The sequence below is a fragment of the Capra hircus genome, chromosome 12 (assembly GCF_001704415.2).
Source record: "Capra hircus breed San Clemente chromosome 12, ASM170441v1, whole genome shotgun sequence".
In the NCBI taxonomy this organism is placed as follows: domain Eukaryota; kingdom Metazoa; phylum Chordata; class Mammalia; order Artiodactyla; family Bovidae; genus Capra; species Capra hircus.
The window spans coordinates 60,092,211-60,109,660 of NC_030819.1; the positions used below are offsets into that span (position 1 = coordinate 60,092,211).

General features: G+C 36.9%; 1 long non-coding RNA gene across 1 annotated transcript in view; it reads right to left on the reverse strand.

Annotated features, from left to right (window-relative positions):
- Window positions 1-17,450, reverse strand: part of LOC102178917 — a 543,725-nt gene that overhangs the window by 365,877 nt on the left and 160,398 nt on the right. The window lies entirely within an intron of this gene.

The window sequence follows — 17,450 nt, forward strand, 5'->3', positions numbered from 1 at the left end:
GGACAATTGTGAATCATCTACTGAATAGAAGTCAACACTGAAATTCTATCTATTTATCTTTCTATATATGTGCTTCTATATATGTCTGGTTTTTACATGTATTTGGCCTGCTACTGCTGCTGTATTTGGCCTACTACATGCTCAATCTCTAACTATCTACTTCATACTTGATCTTTGGCAAATTTTTTTTCATTAAGAGCTAACTCTTCTGACATTTGATATATTTCCCAACTTTCCTCACTATCTTCTAATCAACTCCTGTATATTGGTGTCAGTAGCAATGCTCTGAATAGGCATTTTCAAAACATATTAATCCTCTGATAAAATTCTTTAAGAACATATTCCCCAGTAGCCACAATATCTAGCTACAGTTCTTTCATATGAGGCTCTTCCTGGATTGGATTTTGCCTACCCTTCCAGTTTAATCTTGCTCCCTTCTTATGCCTTATGCTCCAGCGATACTAACAGAAATGGTAGTATTAGAAATATCTGTAGCAATAACAGTGACCATTTATGGAGCATCAATTACATGAGAGATAAAATATTAAATAGTTTATCTCATTTAATAATGTTTATAATATCACCACAGGGCAGGTATTATTATTGCCATTCTACAGTTGGAAGAAGTGGGGCTCTGAGACATTAAGTAACTTGTTCAAGTACCCACAGGTAGTAAGTAGCAGACCTAAAGTTCTTCTCTCACTCTCTTTGTTTTAACTTGAATAGGCCACGGTGCTTCCTGTCCTTAGACTTTTTCACAGTTTCTTTTATCTTACTATGGTACCATTCCCTGCCTTGTTCACCTTGTTCACTTTAGAAACTCCTGCTCATTTTTTTAAGACTGTCTCTATGAAGATCTTCTTTGATCTGCCACCCTGGAAAAGGTAGTCTTCCTCCTTGTCTTCCATAGTTCTATCCCAGACATATGCACATACACACCCATTACTATACTCTTCATTATGCTTTATAATATTTATATACATATGGAAATAGCTATCTCTTTATTAAGCTGTGACAAGCCTTCATTAATCTTGAAACAACAAAAAAAAGCACTCAATACATTTCCATTAAATTCATAGAGAAATGTATGTATTTCAGAGCAATCGATGCACTGTGTTTGTAGTCAGGCCATGGATCATCAGAAGAGTTTGTAAAGGAGAAGAGCACTCCAGCAGCTTTGTAGGCTGTGATCAGAATCATATGTGATTTCTGATATCTCTTGCTCTCTTCACAGGTTCATAGCAAGTCTGACTGCAATTTTTTTGCCAGCTCTAGGTTCTTGCATTATCTCATGCTTTTATTTAGATTTTCTAACACTGAATGGAAACAGTGACAGACATTATTTTGGGGGGCTCCCAAATCACTGCAGATGGTGACTGCAGCCATGAAATTAAAAGACGCTTGCTCCTTGGAAGAAAAGTTATAACCAACCTAAACAGCATGTTAAAACGCAGAGACATTACTTTGCTGACAAGAATCCATCTAGTCAAAGCTATGGTTTTTCCAGTAGTCAAGTATGGATGTGAGAGTTGGACTATAAAGAAAGCTGAGCGCCAAAGAATTGATGCCTTTGAACTGTGGTGTTGGAGAAAACTCTTGAGAGTCCCTTGGACAGTCCATCCAAAAGGAAATCAGCCCTGAATACTCATTGGAAGGACTGATGCTAAAGTGGAAACTCATACTTTGGCCACCTGATGTGAAGAACTGACTCATTGGAAAAGACCCTGATGCTGGGAAGGATTGAAGGCAGGAGAAGGGGATGACAGAGGAAGAGATGGTTGGACGGCATTACCAACTCAATGGACGTGAGTTTGAGTAAGCTCCAGGAGTTGGTAATGGACAGGGAAGCCTGGTGTGCTGCAGTCCATGGGGTTGCAAAGAGTTGGATACGACTGAGCAACTGAACTGAAGTGAACACTAAATACCTAAGAAATGTGCACCTGTTGGCTGGCTTCCCTCTCATTTTACTGTACTTGGATCAGGTGATCTCAATTCTAAGAATATTTTTTTAATCTGTCAGTAAACAAATATTTTTCACCTAATATTAGCTAGGGACAGCTAGATAAACAGAAACAGACAGAAGTCTTTGGTTTTTACGAAGCATATGGTAGTCTAGTAGAAAAAACAATAAAAATATAGGAACAAATAAAAAAGACATTCTACAATTCCAGGTACACTTTCCTACTTCTTTACTATATATCCTTCTCCAGGAAGAGCTATGACTACACTTGGAAAATACAAAGCAATTTAAATTTTGGCTAATTCTACACAAATATATCTATACTGGTGTTTTATTCTACACCATTATCAGCTTCCTGAAAAAAAAAAAAAAGAAAATAAGAAATAGGGAAGTGAAAAACAAATAGTAATATAACAGATCTGGTGGTGGTGGTTTAGTCACTAAGTCATGTCCAACTCCTGTGACCTTGTGGACTATAGCTTGCGAAGATAACTTCCCATCAGGGTTTCCCAAGCAGGAACACTGGAATGTTGCCATTTCCTTCTCCAGGGGATCTTCCCGACCCAGGAATCAAACTCAGGTCTCCTGCATTGCTGGTGGATTCTTCACCAATTGAGATAACAGATCTAAACCTAATTATATCAATAATCACATTAAATGTAAAATGCCTAAACTCCCCCAGTTAAAAGGCAAGGATTATGTATGTTGCCAATACGAAATGTACTTTAAACATGAAGATACAAATAGGCAAGCAAAAAACAGAAAAAGAAATAGCATGCCAATTCTAACCAGAAAGAAAGCCAGAGTGACTCTGGTAATATCATTTATTACTCTCTTTCTCAGAGAAAACAGTGGTTTTCAGGGATAAATAAGGTCAGTTTACAATGTTAAAGCAATAAATCTCCAGGAGGACAGAAAAATTCAAACAAACTTCAAGATATATGTAGAAAAGCTGGTAAAAAAAAATGCAAGGAGTAATTTAAAAATTCACAATTAAAAGCAGAGATTTCAATATCCTCTGACAATAACCAGGAACAAGGAGATTGAAAATATATCACCAACCAGCTGGCCTAATTGACACATTTAGAATATACCACTTAAAAACAATAGTATACACATTCTTTTCAAGTGTATAAAGAAATCTTACCAAAATATACCATAATCGGACTGTTAAAACAAGTATCAGTAAATTCAGATTATCCAAGTCACACAAAGTATGTTCTGTGTAAAATGGAATAAAAATAGAAATCAATAACAGAAATTTCTCTAGAATATTCCAAATATTTGTGAACTAAACAACATTTCTAAATAACCAAATGGATAAAGAATACATCAAATGGAATACAGAAAATATTTTTTCGACCTGAATGGAAAGGAAAACACAGGATATGAAAATTTGTAGGTTGCCAATGAAAGAAAAATGTATAGTACTAGAACTGTGTATTAGAAATGTAGGAAAATCTTAACTCAATGACCTCAATGTCTATCTTAATAAACTAGAGGAATAAAGGAGCAAATGGAGTCAAAGTAAGCAGAAGAATGGAAATAATAAAAATCAGAATGGAAACCAATGAAACAGAAAACAAAGAAAACCATATTTTTGAGATCAATAAAATGAAAAAAATATCTAGACAAATTAGGAAAGAAGTGATAAGACAAACATTACCATTGTCAAGAATAGGGGAGGTGATATCACTACTGATTTCACAATGCTAAAAGGAAAATATCATAAATTTAACAACTCAGATAAAATGGACAAAGTATTTGAAAAATACAATACCAAAGTTCATTCAAGAAGAAATAAACTGCATATTTATAGGGTTCTTTTTTTTTTTTCAATTTTTTACTGTGGTAAAATACACATTGTCGTAAAATTTACTATCTTAATCCTTTTTAAGTATACAGTTGAGTGGAATTCAACTCTTTCATCTTTCATAATGTTGTACAATCACCACTATTCTTCTCCAGAATGCTTTCATCTTGCAAAACTGAACTCTGTACCCATGCAATAATAACTGACCATATCTCTTTTCCCTTACTCCCTGGCAACCATCATTATACTTTCCATCTCTATGATTTGGACTGTGCTAAGTGGAATCATACAGTATTTGTGTTTTTGTAACTGGCTTATTTCACTTAGCATAATGTCTCTAAGTTTCATCCATTTTGTAGCATATGTCAGAGCTTTGTTCCTTTTAAAGGTACATTTATTGTATATACTGTATTTTACTTACTCATTTATCCATAAATAAACATTTAGGTTGCTTCCATATTTTGCTGATGGAAACAATGTTTCAATGAACACGAGTGTGCAAATATCTCTTCAAGATCCTGCTTTCAATTTTTAAGGGTATATACTTAGAAGCAGAATTACTAGGTCAGATGGTAATTCTATTTTTAATTTTTTGAGGAACCACTATACTGTTTTCAACAATAGCTGCACCATTTTCAACTCCCATCAACAGTGCACAAAAGTTTCCATTTTTCCATATCATCACCAATACTTTTTATTTTCTGTTTTTTTAAATAGTACCCATACTAATGGTTGTTGAGTTTTAGGAGTTCTTTATACATTCCAGATATTAATCCTGTATCTTAAGTATAATTTGTAAATATTTTCTCCCTTTATGTAATTGCTTTGTTGCTCAGTTGATAGGGTCTTTTGATGTACAACTGTTTTTAATTTTCACAAAGTCTAATTTGTCTTTTGCTGCTGTGACTGTTCTCTCCCAACAACTGGGCATGCACTATACTAGTTATCTGTCACTGTGTAATAAATTAATCCAAAATTTAGCAGCTAAAAACAACAAATATTTATCATCTCATGGTTCTGAGGGTCAGGAATCTGGGAATAGCTTAAGTATTGTAGTTCAGACTCAGGTTCTCCTTAAGGCTACAGCTAAGTTTTTGACCAAAGATTCTGTCATTTCAAGGCTCAAAAGGGGAGGACTCACTCCCAAACTTGCTCACTTGGGCCCTTTTACAGGACTGCCCCATGACACAGTAGCCAGTTGGCTTCCTCTAGAGGAAGTGATGCAACAAAGATTTATAGAGAACCTAAGATGTAAACCACAGTTTTTGTGTGTGTGTGTTTTTAATAAACTAACCTCAGAAGTGTATTTTATTCATGCTATATCCTATTTATGAAAAGTGACTCAGTAACTCCAATTCATATTCAAAGGGAAATGATTACCCAAGATCACAAATATTAAAAGGTTAGAGTCACTGCAGTTTACCTTGAAGGCTGCCTACCATACACACATAGAAGTCCTCAAATTTCACTTTTAAAAGGTCAAGATTTAAATAATAATTTCGACATTTGATTTTTCTAACTTAAAATCACATCAGATGCCATTATTGCATTTAATACTGTGAATCCCCAAAACACTTTTTTACTTTTCTGAGCACTGGGAAAATCTGACACTAGATTTCCTAGCACACCTAAAATTTTAGAGCAAGTATTTAATTTAGGGGTGATCAGAGCAGACAATGTGATTTAAAGACATCAAGTAATTCTGTTGACAAAAATTGTGTATCTCTTATGATAACTTTTACAATTATATCCTCATTTTATTTGATCTGAAAGTCCTACTTTCAAGTCATCTGTTTCATCAATTAGTAATATTTAAGTATCTACCAGTAGCTAAGTTTAAAGCATTATGAGTTTAAAATGTTATCATCTTAAAAAAAAAAGTTATCATCTTTGCCTTTAAAAACTTAAATTTAGTTAATAAAATATAAGCAGCAAAATAATGAAATGTAAGTAACATAGTAAAATAGTGGTGAAATATAAGTAACACCAAGAGGGAGGAGGGCTCCCTAAATGATCTTCAGCAGAACAGTTCCTTTCTGCTTAAGAAAATAAATGACTAGAAGTTAATAAAAAATAATTGAAAAATAACTCTACCATATCTTTACTCTCCCTAGAATCACACTTAATTGGATCATGGAAATGGAAAAAAAAAATTTTCTAAAATAGAATACCCTTTCAGCAGGAGCAGTAGGCTGCCCACTACCACCAGGTTCATGAGTCCACGTGAGTTAACTCATGACTGTTCTACCACTGTGATGCTCAGTTACATAGAATGCCAGGAGAGCCAGCAACATCACTAGGATAAACATGCAAAAAAAGAGTCTATATTAATGTCTGTCAGTGTAAAACCAAAAGAGATGCATGTTACATTTCTTATGGATAAACGTGACTCTGTCCCTATATTAGTATGAAACCTTTATTCTTCAGATCAACTAATCTAGTCATCCTGGAAATACCATGTGGATATATGTCAACATCCTCTAAAAAACATAGATAGTATATAGTAACTACAAGAAAAGATCCTGCGGCAACTAAGATTCATGATCTCTAATGCAAGTTCCACGTCAATGGATGGAGTCTTGGGCTGCAAGGACAGAGGGGCACAGTAAACGGAAAGAGAGTGAGGCAAGAGAGATGGAGGTTACCATCACTAAAAGTGACTTCTTTTACACACACACACACACACACACAATATAAAATTCAAAAAAAGTTAAGAATAATCAAATATATTTCCCTGAACATAAATGATTTTATTTCTCATAACATGATAAATTTAAAGGGATTCAGAAATGCCCTTGAAAGGACTATTCTGCTTATCTCTATTTATTAAAGAGGTGTAGAATCATTAAAATCCTGATCGACAAAGCAGATGCTGAGAACATTCTCACTCCCATACCACTATACAAGACTGACCAATAGAGCCCAAGCAAGCACCTATTTCATAACACAACTCACAAAAGTACCTCCTCTTAAATGGAACTGTAGTATTCTCACCTCAGCAGAGTACAGTATACTTAAGATTTTCTTTTTATATTTTGAAATAATTTATCTTACACATCTTGACAGAGTGAACCCTTTTCTTGAGAGAGAGTAAAATAGGGAAAGTAAACTCATTATCTTTGTAATTACAGCTAAATTAAAACAACGTTATGTCAATTATCTGACCAGGATAATAACCTTCACTCTCTACTTCATCTTGCATGTGTAGCATGTCTGTTTTCCAAGATATAAAATTAAAAATTAATAAGTATTTAAAAACAGCTATCTCACAGGAGTCTATGAAAATGGGTGGAATTTAAGATAGAAACAATGCAATTAGCTGGCCTGGAATTTGGCTAGTACAGCTATGTTAACACCATAGCTTTTTCAAAACTGTGCCATGAGGCCTGTAAGCTTAGAGAGTACAATGCCTGTGACCCCGAACACATGTCACCTCAAGAAAAGGTCCTTTCAAGTCAGAGGCAATCCCTTCACTAAAGCACATGAGTAGTCACCAGTTACAGGTCGGCGGAAATACCAGTCTTCTCTCATTTACCCAAAATTCCTTCTATAATAAATCAGAAAACATACTGAATGCCTCGAAAGCCTGATCAACTGAGCTGGAGGGTCTGTTCACATGGGGCTGTTGAACTCAGTGTTACAATGAATCCTGCTGTAAAAGCCTAACCTTAAGCAACATGTGCAGAAACTCTGTATCCCTTAATATTTAGATCAATCAGAAGTCCTAAACACCTCTGTTCCCTCCAACAGTTTGTCCTACAAATTAGCACTTTCTCTTAACCTACATACTACAGCAAAAAAAAAAAAAAAAAAAACAACCTAGTAATATTTTTGAAATTATCCTTGGTTGGATTTGGTTGGATTAGTAAAAGCATTCCTAAGACTCTCTGAAGGCTGTCTTTACACCTCAAACTTAGAAATCTTTTCATGCACCTATTAAGTTTAAGGCTGAACTGGGTGCTGGCCTCAACTCTGCATTAGAAAAGTCTGCCTTTGACTCTATAACCAGGGATTTTTTTACCCTGGGGTTTTACAGGTATTCATTAACCCTTGACATTTTAAGCAAAATTTCGGATGTCTTCTGTGAAGAGAGTTGTTTTATAATAAAGAATTTGTTTGTTCTTTGTTCTGGGTTTCTGGCATGGAGCTTCTGAAACAGAATTTCCTGAGTGATGGCATTATCTTTGTTATTTATGAGCTCCTAGATCACCCCTTAGTTTACACTAATGAGATGACTCGGAATGAGAGCTGCTCACCAGAACAAATAGCCATATGATTGGGGCTTTAACCCAGCCTGACCTCTGAAGATGGAGGTAGGGCTAGAGAGCAAGTTTAGCCCTATGACAAGTGCTTCAATCAATCAAATTCATGTACAGAAGCACCAGTAAAAACTCTGGACATGAAGACTTAGGCGAGTTTCCTGGTTGTTGGTTGTTGAACACACTGATACATCAATATCCAGGAAGTGATGCATTCTCATTTTATTGGAAGAGGACAGTGGAAACTGTGTTTGAAACCATCTCAGCCTTGTCCCATGAGTCTTCATTTGACAGGTCCTCATTTGTGTCTTTTATGATAAACTGGTTTAAGTGTTAACACTTTCCTGAATTCTATGAAAATTTCTGAATTTGTGGCCAGTTGGTTAAAAGTACAGGTTGCCTGGGAACCCCAAACTTGCAATGGACATACAAAGTGAGGACAGCCTTGTGGGGACTTGTGCCCTTAAACTTGTGGAGTCTGACATTAACTCTGAATGGTTAACATTAGAACTGACCAGCAGTAAATTGGGCATCCATAAACTGTTGTCAGATTCCCAGAGGGTTATTTGGGCCAAACACTAGCATTATAAACCACTTCTATAGAGAGTCCTAAGAAAAGAGTTTTCCAAATGAAGGTAAAGTTCTTAAAGAGAGAACTAAGAAAGCTACACTAGCTATGAAGAACAGATAGATGATTTCCACAAACTTGTAAAAGATTGGAAAAATGCTCCAGATGCTTAAAAGTCAGAATAAATCGTAAATCTTCAGCTTTCAAAACTGAGAAATAAAAAATTTTAAAACTAGCCAACAAGTTTTCCCAAGGCAGAAAGTTCAATACCTAACTCCTAATCTTCTGTACCCAGCCCAAACTTTCCACCTTTATTCCTTTATCACCAATCCATCACCTGTTTCCTTCCATCTTCTCATTCTCAGCAAATAAGAACACTAGTTATTCAGGCATCAATTTTGGAGCCTTCCTTGCCTCCTCTATTTTTCTCATGCCCCACAACTAAAATACCATCAAATTCTTGAAAATGTATTCAATAGCAGACAATACCTCACCTTCCACTGCAGTCCCCAAGAACCTTACAGGGAAAGGGACAGTCCAACAAAGCAAGCCTATCACTTCAAGGGAAAAAAATTACAAAATACTCAAATATCTGACTTCTTCACTGTGTTGTTGCTTGCAGAGATGGTACCAAAAAAACAATGGCAAAGGAAACTGTCCTTAAATCCAACCAATGGCACAAAACTGCACTATTGATCTGTCTTTCTCACTGGCACACACTCATGGTGGGAGGGAGTAAGGGAGAGGGAGCCAGTTTTCACTTAAGAATGCCCTTAATGAATCACTATCGATTTTTAATTTTAATGTTATTAAATATCAACCTTTGAGTTCATGTTTTTGTAAGACTCAAGATGATAAAAGAGAAAACATAAATAAAATACTTTGTTAAATGCTGAAATACACGTGTGCAACTGTTTGTGTTGTAAGCTCAACTAACCACTTTTTCCATGGAAGACCATTTTAACTTAAAAGAATAATTGATAGACAAACTATCATCATTGGTATTGGCTATTTGCAGGTATTTTCCTGAAAAATGAACAATGAGTTTGTCACTTTTCAAGGAAAAGGAACCACAGAAATTTGATGCCAATGATAAAATTGAAGATTATTTGGGGAAATCAGAATTTTTGAAAAGGCGTATCTGCCACTGGGGCTTGAGAGCTTCTGAATAGTTGAAAACTTTTTGATAAGACTGGTGGCAATATGAGTGAATGTGCTTTTTATATTATACAATAAAATGCATCATACCATTTTGGAAATCTGCATAACTCAATATTCAGTATTTTCCAAATGACCACTTCATGATGTTGTCAAATTAGGCATGAATAAAGATGCATTCACAATATGGAACAGACCAATGAGTATTAATAAAACAGAGTACAAAAAGTTTGTTGATATAGTTTCAATAAAATTATATTGCTCAAATATATTTTGAATTGATAATTGAAAATAACATTGAAGAACTATTAACTTTTTAAAAATTTTGACCACATTCTGTGGCATATGGGACCTTAGTTCCCTGACCAGGGATCGAACTCCTGCCCCCTGCACTGGAAGAAGGAATCAGCCTCTGGATCACGGGGTAAGTCCCAAAGAATTATTACTTATAAACACTGGTAGAATATCAAAGAAGAATATCCACTATAATCTGAAAACACTTCCCTTTTCCAAGAACATATCTCTGCAAGAATAGATTTTCTTCATATACTTCGACCAAAACAACAAACCACAGCAGATTGAATGCAGTAGGAAATATGAGAATCTGTCTTCTATGAAGCCAAATATTAAGGAGATTTGCAAAACTGTAGCTAAAGCAGTACTAATACTACTATCAATATGTATTCTACCAATTTTTTTTTCAGTTGTCTGCTTCTCTCTACTAAAGGAGAAGTTCTTTTTAAGCAGGAATTTTGCTAATTTTCTGCTGTATCCCCTGGTGCATATTTGGCACTCAATGTATACTTGCTGAATGAATGAATGAAATGAGACAGCATGAATATAAAGAAAAATGCCTCCAAATATTCTAAAAAACTGTAGCCTAACTTTGGCCACCTGATGTGAAGAAACTGATTCATTGGAAAAGACCCTGATGCTTGGAGAGATTGAAGGCAAAAGGAGAAGGGGTTGACAGAGGATGAGATAGTTGGATGGCATCACAGACTCAATGGACAGGAGTTTGAGCAAGCTCTGGGAGTTGGCGGTGGACAGGGAAGCCTGGCATGCTACAGTCCCTGGGGTTGCAAAGAGTCAGACATGACTGAGCGACTGAACTGAACGGACTGAATCAAAGAGATTCTTTGATGATTAAACTTTAAATGTAATTTTAATTAATTTAAATTTCAATGCCCACATTTCTCGAGTGACTGCTGTACTAGGCAGTGTAGCACAAGAATTATAGACCAGCCTCACTGGTAAGGGGCTTCCCAGGTGGCATACTTGGTAAAGAATCTGCCTGCCAATGAAGAAGACGCAAGAGACATGGGTTGGATCCCTGGGTCAGGAAAGTCCTCTGGCATAGAAAATGGCAACCCATTTCAATATTCTTGGTTAGTGGCTACTATATTGGGCAGTGTAGCACTAGAATTATAGGCCAGGTTGCTCAGATGGTAAAGAGTCTGCCTGCAATGCAGGAGACCCAGGTTCAATCCCGAGGTCAGGAAGATCCCCCGGAGAAGGAAATGGCAACCCACTCCAGTAATTTCGCCTGGAGAATTCCATGGACAGAGGAGCCTGGTGGGCTATAGGCCATTGGGTTGTAAAGACTTGGTTACACCTGAGTGACTAACACTTCACTCTTAAGATCCTTCAGAATTTCTAGTCTAGGACCACTGAGGTCATCCTCTATCTGCCTAAGTCACCTAAGGAATTCATTTACAATGCAAACTCTATTTGCATTTTGATAGTGGCCTCTTAAAAATATTAACTGATTCAGGGGCATAGGAAACAGGAAATTTACACTGAACAAACCAAAAAAGTGGACTATTTCCAAATAAACATGAAGCTAGAATTATCATTAGGAAATAGAAACTTTTAATTCCACCACAATCTCTTTTCTCTCTGAATTCGTATTTGCATCAATTTATTGATCACTATTTGAGCGAGAAAAAGTTTCTGGTTTATTATTTCTTCTAAATCACTCTTGTCTTTTTAAAAAAAAAAACCAACTGATCCTTTCTCTCTAATATTGATGCTTCAATGGATGAATTATTACTACTTCTCCAAAGTTAAAATTGATCCAAACATTTAAAATGTAAAAATCTATATATACAGTCATTGGACTGGAGACATGAAAACTTCTATACAAATGAAATAATTAAAAATAAATTTACTGGAGGTTATCTAAAACCTTATTTGGATATTCAGAGTAAGACCTAGGGCAAATCTTTACAAAGAATGTAAATCACATTCCAAAAAGTTGTCGTTTGTCCTTATAAAATATGTACATACATATATAGGTAAATGGATAAATCCAAATAGAGAAAATTTTAAATCCTTTATGCAAATGGTAGAAATATACCTAAAAATCATAAGATGAGAAGACCTGGATATCTTAAACACACAAGTGAAAACACACAATACTAAAGTTGCTTGCTGCTGCTGCTGCTGCTGCTAAGTGTCCGACTCTGTGCGACCCCACAGACGGCAGCCCACCAGGCTCCCCCGTCCCTGGGATTCTCCAGGCAAGAACACTGGAGTGGATTGCCATTGCCTTCTTCGCTAAAGTTGCTTACATAAACAGAAATAGTGACATAATAAAATAGCATACTGTCTTAACCCATTGTTTGTTGAATACACGGGTGGTTCCTACATGCCAAATTAGCGGGTGATCTGTTAGCCACTCAGTAGTCTATCCCATTGCTTCCCTGGAGGTTTACTGCTGCTATGGCTACTACCACCACCTCTCCCACTGGGAGCTCCCTTCTGACTCCCACAGTCTATCACCTTAATCTCCCCTGAATCTACAACTTTGGAGTCAATTTGTCAGCCTGCATGCTCTCTGAAAGCAATAACTGGAGACAAGGAAGTATATTGGGAAGGAATATAAGGCCAACAAGCATTTTTCAGTTGAGCTGAGGCCATACAGGGCATTGCTGGCTGCCAGAGGACTTTGAGATGTTTGACATGTTTCTGCAGAAAGAAAGTCCTCAATGCAGGGACTTTCCTGGTGGCCCAGTTGTTGAGGCTGAGCCTTTTAGTGCAGGGGTAGTGAGTTCAGTCCCTGGTCTGGGAACTGGGGTCCTGCAGGCCTCATGGCCAAAGGGCCAAGATGTAAAGTGGGAGCAATATTGTAATGAATTCAGTCGGGACTTTGAAGATTGTCCATATCAAGAAAAATCTTAAAAAAAAAAAGAAAGAAAGAAAGCCCTCATGCATACCAATCAGATTGTGTATTCATATTTCTACATCATTTGTCCAGCAGTGTCACTATTTTTCATTGAGCACTCTGATTAAAAAAAAAAAAAAGTCTTTACCCCCTAATGTCTGTTGGTCCTCACAGACCCAAGGAAATAGTAATGGTTATCCCATTTTACAGAAATACATGGAGTCTAAGAACCATGGCTAAAGACCCCAAGCTAGTAAAGGGTGAAGTTAGTTCACAAGAGCAAGTCGGAGACCTGGAAATGTCTTTCCTCCTCTACGCAGATTATCTCATCACACAGATAAAGTGCGTGGAGGTCATTAGAGGTCATCTAAATATTGTGCTTCATTTCCTCCTGCCTCATAGTCTGCCTACATGAAGAGAAGGAACAGCTGGGTTAATTCCTAGGCAGCAACACCCAGGAGAGCTTTCGACAGAAGTCTAATTTTATATGAAAATGCTACAAGATAACTTACAGCAGAGACATCCTCCAGATGAATCCTAATCTTAAAGTGAACAGATCAGCAAATTATATTCATATTTAAGGAAAGAGGTCCTGTAAAGACACGCCCTAAAATATGCCATTACATTTCTCTGGAATGTGTTCAGGAGGTGAAAATAACTGAAAAAATCGGCTAGCTTTCCTTATCACACAATATTCCCAACCATCTGCTGCATGTGCTTATGAAGACAGAGCTCAGTGCTTAAAATTCTCATCAAAGAAAATGTGAATAACCAGTTTACAACCTGTGAGGAAAAGGGAAAAGAATGCCTCCTTCCCATTGCCACAAGTTCAGATTCACAGTTAACACGTGTAGTTGTGGGTGGCTGTGCTTGTTTCTTAAAAGAAGATAATTGCACACACCACCAAATAACAAAACAAAAGGAGAAAATGTGTGTGGGAGGTGGGAGTGAGTTGTTAGAATAATTTAATTACTGTCAGGTGGTTTTCAAGCTGCACTAGGGGAAAAAAAAAGCCTAAACAAGATCTATTACCCAGATCTAAACAACTTGAGCTACCATCTCTGCTCATTTTTATCAAATGATCCCAAAGGTTTTCAAGAATTTGACAAACTTTAGGTAGATATATGAACCAGTTGCTACTGGCTTTGAATGCAAAGATAGGTTTAATTAAGGCCTTAAAGGCCAATAATGTGCAATCTATTCTATGACTATTAACAGTGTTTTACACACTGGTGAACACTGGGACCATTACTGACAAAAACAACCTTCTGGCTTCCTCTGAACAGTATGTGTGGCTCAGGCTCATATAGAAAGTGAAAGTGAAGTTGCTCAGTAGTATCTGACTCTGTGGCCCCATGGGCTGGAATCCACCAGGCTCCAGGAATTTTCCAGGCAAGATTACTGGAATAGATTGCCATTTCCTTCATATAGAGACTCTGGAAATTTATTACCTATTTGTGTAAGGTCCCAAGCTTTGGAAAGGGGGAAACTCACCTTATAGGGATGATAGGGAAAGTGAAAGTGGCCACTACAATAGGAAAGAGAGTCTTTAAAAAAAGAGAGAAAAGACATGTCTCCTGCAGCCTAGCTCAGACCCATGGCCTCTGCCTACTTTAATGGCCTTAAGCTTTGAGGATGGCACTGAAATGTGCCACAGGTAAAACATAGGCAGGTGTGGCCTATTCCTGCCCTGAAAGGGTACTTCATGAGGCGCGTCATGCTTTGAGAGTTCAGAGGCCAGAAGAGGAGGAACACTGGGAAGAGAGGTATCCATGTGCCAGAGACACACACGGCTATGAGCCCCTGTAACAACAGTATTCCACGCTCTGGCAGTGGCCTAGAGCAGGTATCAGTGTGGACATGATAGAAGATTCTCTAGGACAGTGACGAAGATTGCAACAATGCTTTGGCGAACTCAGCAATGGACAGTCATGGAATAGACAAGACCTGACATGGAGAGAGGTAACTGCATCATTCAGGACAGGCTTCATATAAGGAAGCATGGTAGGTTGATCCAAATAATCTTTGGAATGACAGTCATACAGGTCAGATGAAAGAGTCCTGAACCTGGGAGTACTGGCTTGATGGACTGCCCAACTCTCCCCACACCCTCTCCACTGCTAGCTCCAATCACACACTCCACCTTTGCCTCAGAACTTTAAATCTGTTGAGGATTAAAACAAATACTCTGTGAAATGTAATAAGCATACCTATCACTGTTAGCTGTCAACAGGATCACAAATGTTGACACTGACCATCAGAGTATTGAATGAATATATCCTTGAAAATAACACAACTGGTTATATGGAGGTCTGTGAGCAACTCTGAGTGAACAGAAAATTACTACTGTCATCTTGACACACTACAGGGTTAATTACATACTAATAAAAGTCAATAATTGTACCATTACAGTTACTAAAATTCAAATGGAGTCATTTTGTTTGTGAATCATTGGATTAAAGATATTAGGGCCAGTGAATTAATCTTTGCATTCCTTCCTTTAGACATAGCACAGCCAAGTGCTTGTTTACTTGGCATGCTCCGTGTTACTCCAAGAGAAGCACTTGGGCTGAACTGAGTCCCCTGGTTACAAGTACGTCATCAACCACACTTAAACCAGGAAATACAGGGCTCTCAGGAAGTGCACTTGATAATGAAGCATAGAGAGCCCAAATTAGCCAATAATCAGCATTACTCTTCATCCTGAAATGATGCAATCGTATTTTACAAGGCGGGCTAGCAGTGGAGATCAGTTTGGTGAACATATAGGAACTCTTTCCTAGGTTTGTCACCAGTTTGTATGGTTTTAAATAACCAGGTTTAAATGACTTCCCAGTGTATCAAACTTTTCTTTTTCAAAATCTCAGGAACAGCCCATCAGTAGCAGAACTCATAGTTCATATGGGTGGCAAATTTAACTAGGCTGTAAGATCTTTAACGCTAGGAATAATGTTTTATCCTTTCTTATATGTAGTGAGCACAACACTTGGTACTGAAAATATTTAATTAATGTTTGCTAAATTATTAACAGTGAGAATACTAAATGATGAATGAGCTCTGTTAGTCACTGGCTGATTGGACAGGACTTCTTATTGTCATCTGGCACCACTGAGCACAGGGATGATGGGAATGACTAGCCTAAGATAGTTTACAGAATCACAAAAGCCCATGTGGCTTCCTAGAGCCCATCTAAACAGGACTAACTCAGTAACACACACTCTTCCTACCAACATGGAGAAAAATAGCTTTGTTAGATTCTAGGATTTTAAGGCCCACTTATTTCAGGTTACTTGCTTTCAGCAGGTATTGCATATATACCAAAGAAACAGTGCTAAAAGTAAAGAGATTTTCTATTTTAATTCCTAGAAAACTCATAGATAGTATTATGTCTTGTAGTGGATGAGTACAGCTGGATTCTCTTTATACTGAAAAGTGCACAGCAGACAAAGGTACTGAGGAATCATTCCCAGAGAATGACAGAATCCTGTTTTTTTCCCTGATTTACAGTCTAACACCTGAGTGACTCTTTAAAGAAAAAGCACCTAGGCTTACCTTTAGCAAACTGTTAATTAGCATGTAGGCTTGCACAGGCACTGGAGTGAAAAGAACTGGGTTTTAGATTTCCCACTTACTGGCTATACGACCTTGGGCAAATCACTTGACCTCTCTGAACCTTGGTTATTATAACTATTCCCATTTCTCAGCCTTCTTTTAAGATCCAGCTGAAGCCAGGTATGTTCCTAGAGACTCCATAAGCCATAAAGAAATAAAAAATGTTATTCACTACTGTTTTCATAGATGTCTCTTTCTGTATATATAGAAGGTAAAGATCTATACTATAGGAAAATACCCAATTTAAAAGCAGTGATTCAGAGAGATATAATTGCAAATTGGAAGTGAATTCCAGTGTGATGGAGTGACTGAAAATCAAATCGTGGATTCATCCAGGTGTCCAGAGACATCACTGCACACCAGGAAGGTAATAATGTCTTTCTACACAAGTCTGTTTAAAAGACAAAAGAATTTGTCTCTAAGTTCTGGTGCCTCCAATATCACAGTGATTCTGATACCCTGAAATTAAAAGTGGCATTCACTCAATGTCTACCATATGTATTTAATTTTTTAATTTAAACTTTAACACATATCTATCACATAGGCAATTACAGCTTTTTATTCAGGTTTTAAAATCTACTTTTAAAACTTTCCAGATATACTTGTGTAAGAAATATTACTGTTGGTAGAAACAAATATTAACAAAAGGGCTCGAATGTCCAAAGTGTAAGACACTGCCCAATAACAGAATTTCAGTGATTTTATGCTTTCCTATAAATCCGTGTGCCTTCTCTATAAAATAAGCAATTTTTCTGACATTCTTTAATGGCCCAGTTCCTCTAGTCATTAAGGGACACATTTTTTTAATGAATTTTAGTACTTTTGTATTTATAACAATGGTGTATTTTACAGAGGTTTATACAGTTAGCTTTTCTTTTTTTTTTTTTTTTCCGAGTTTCTAGTTAACCTTTCCC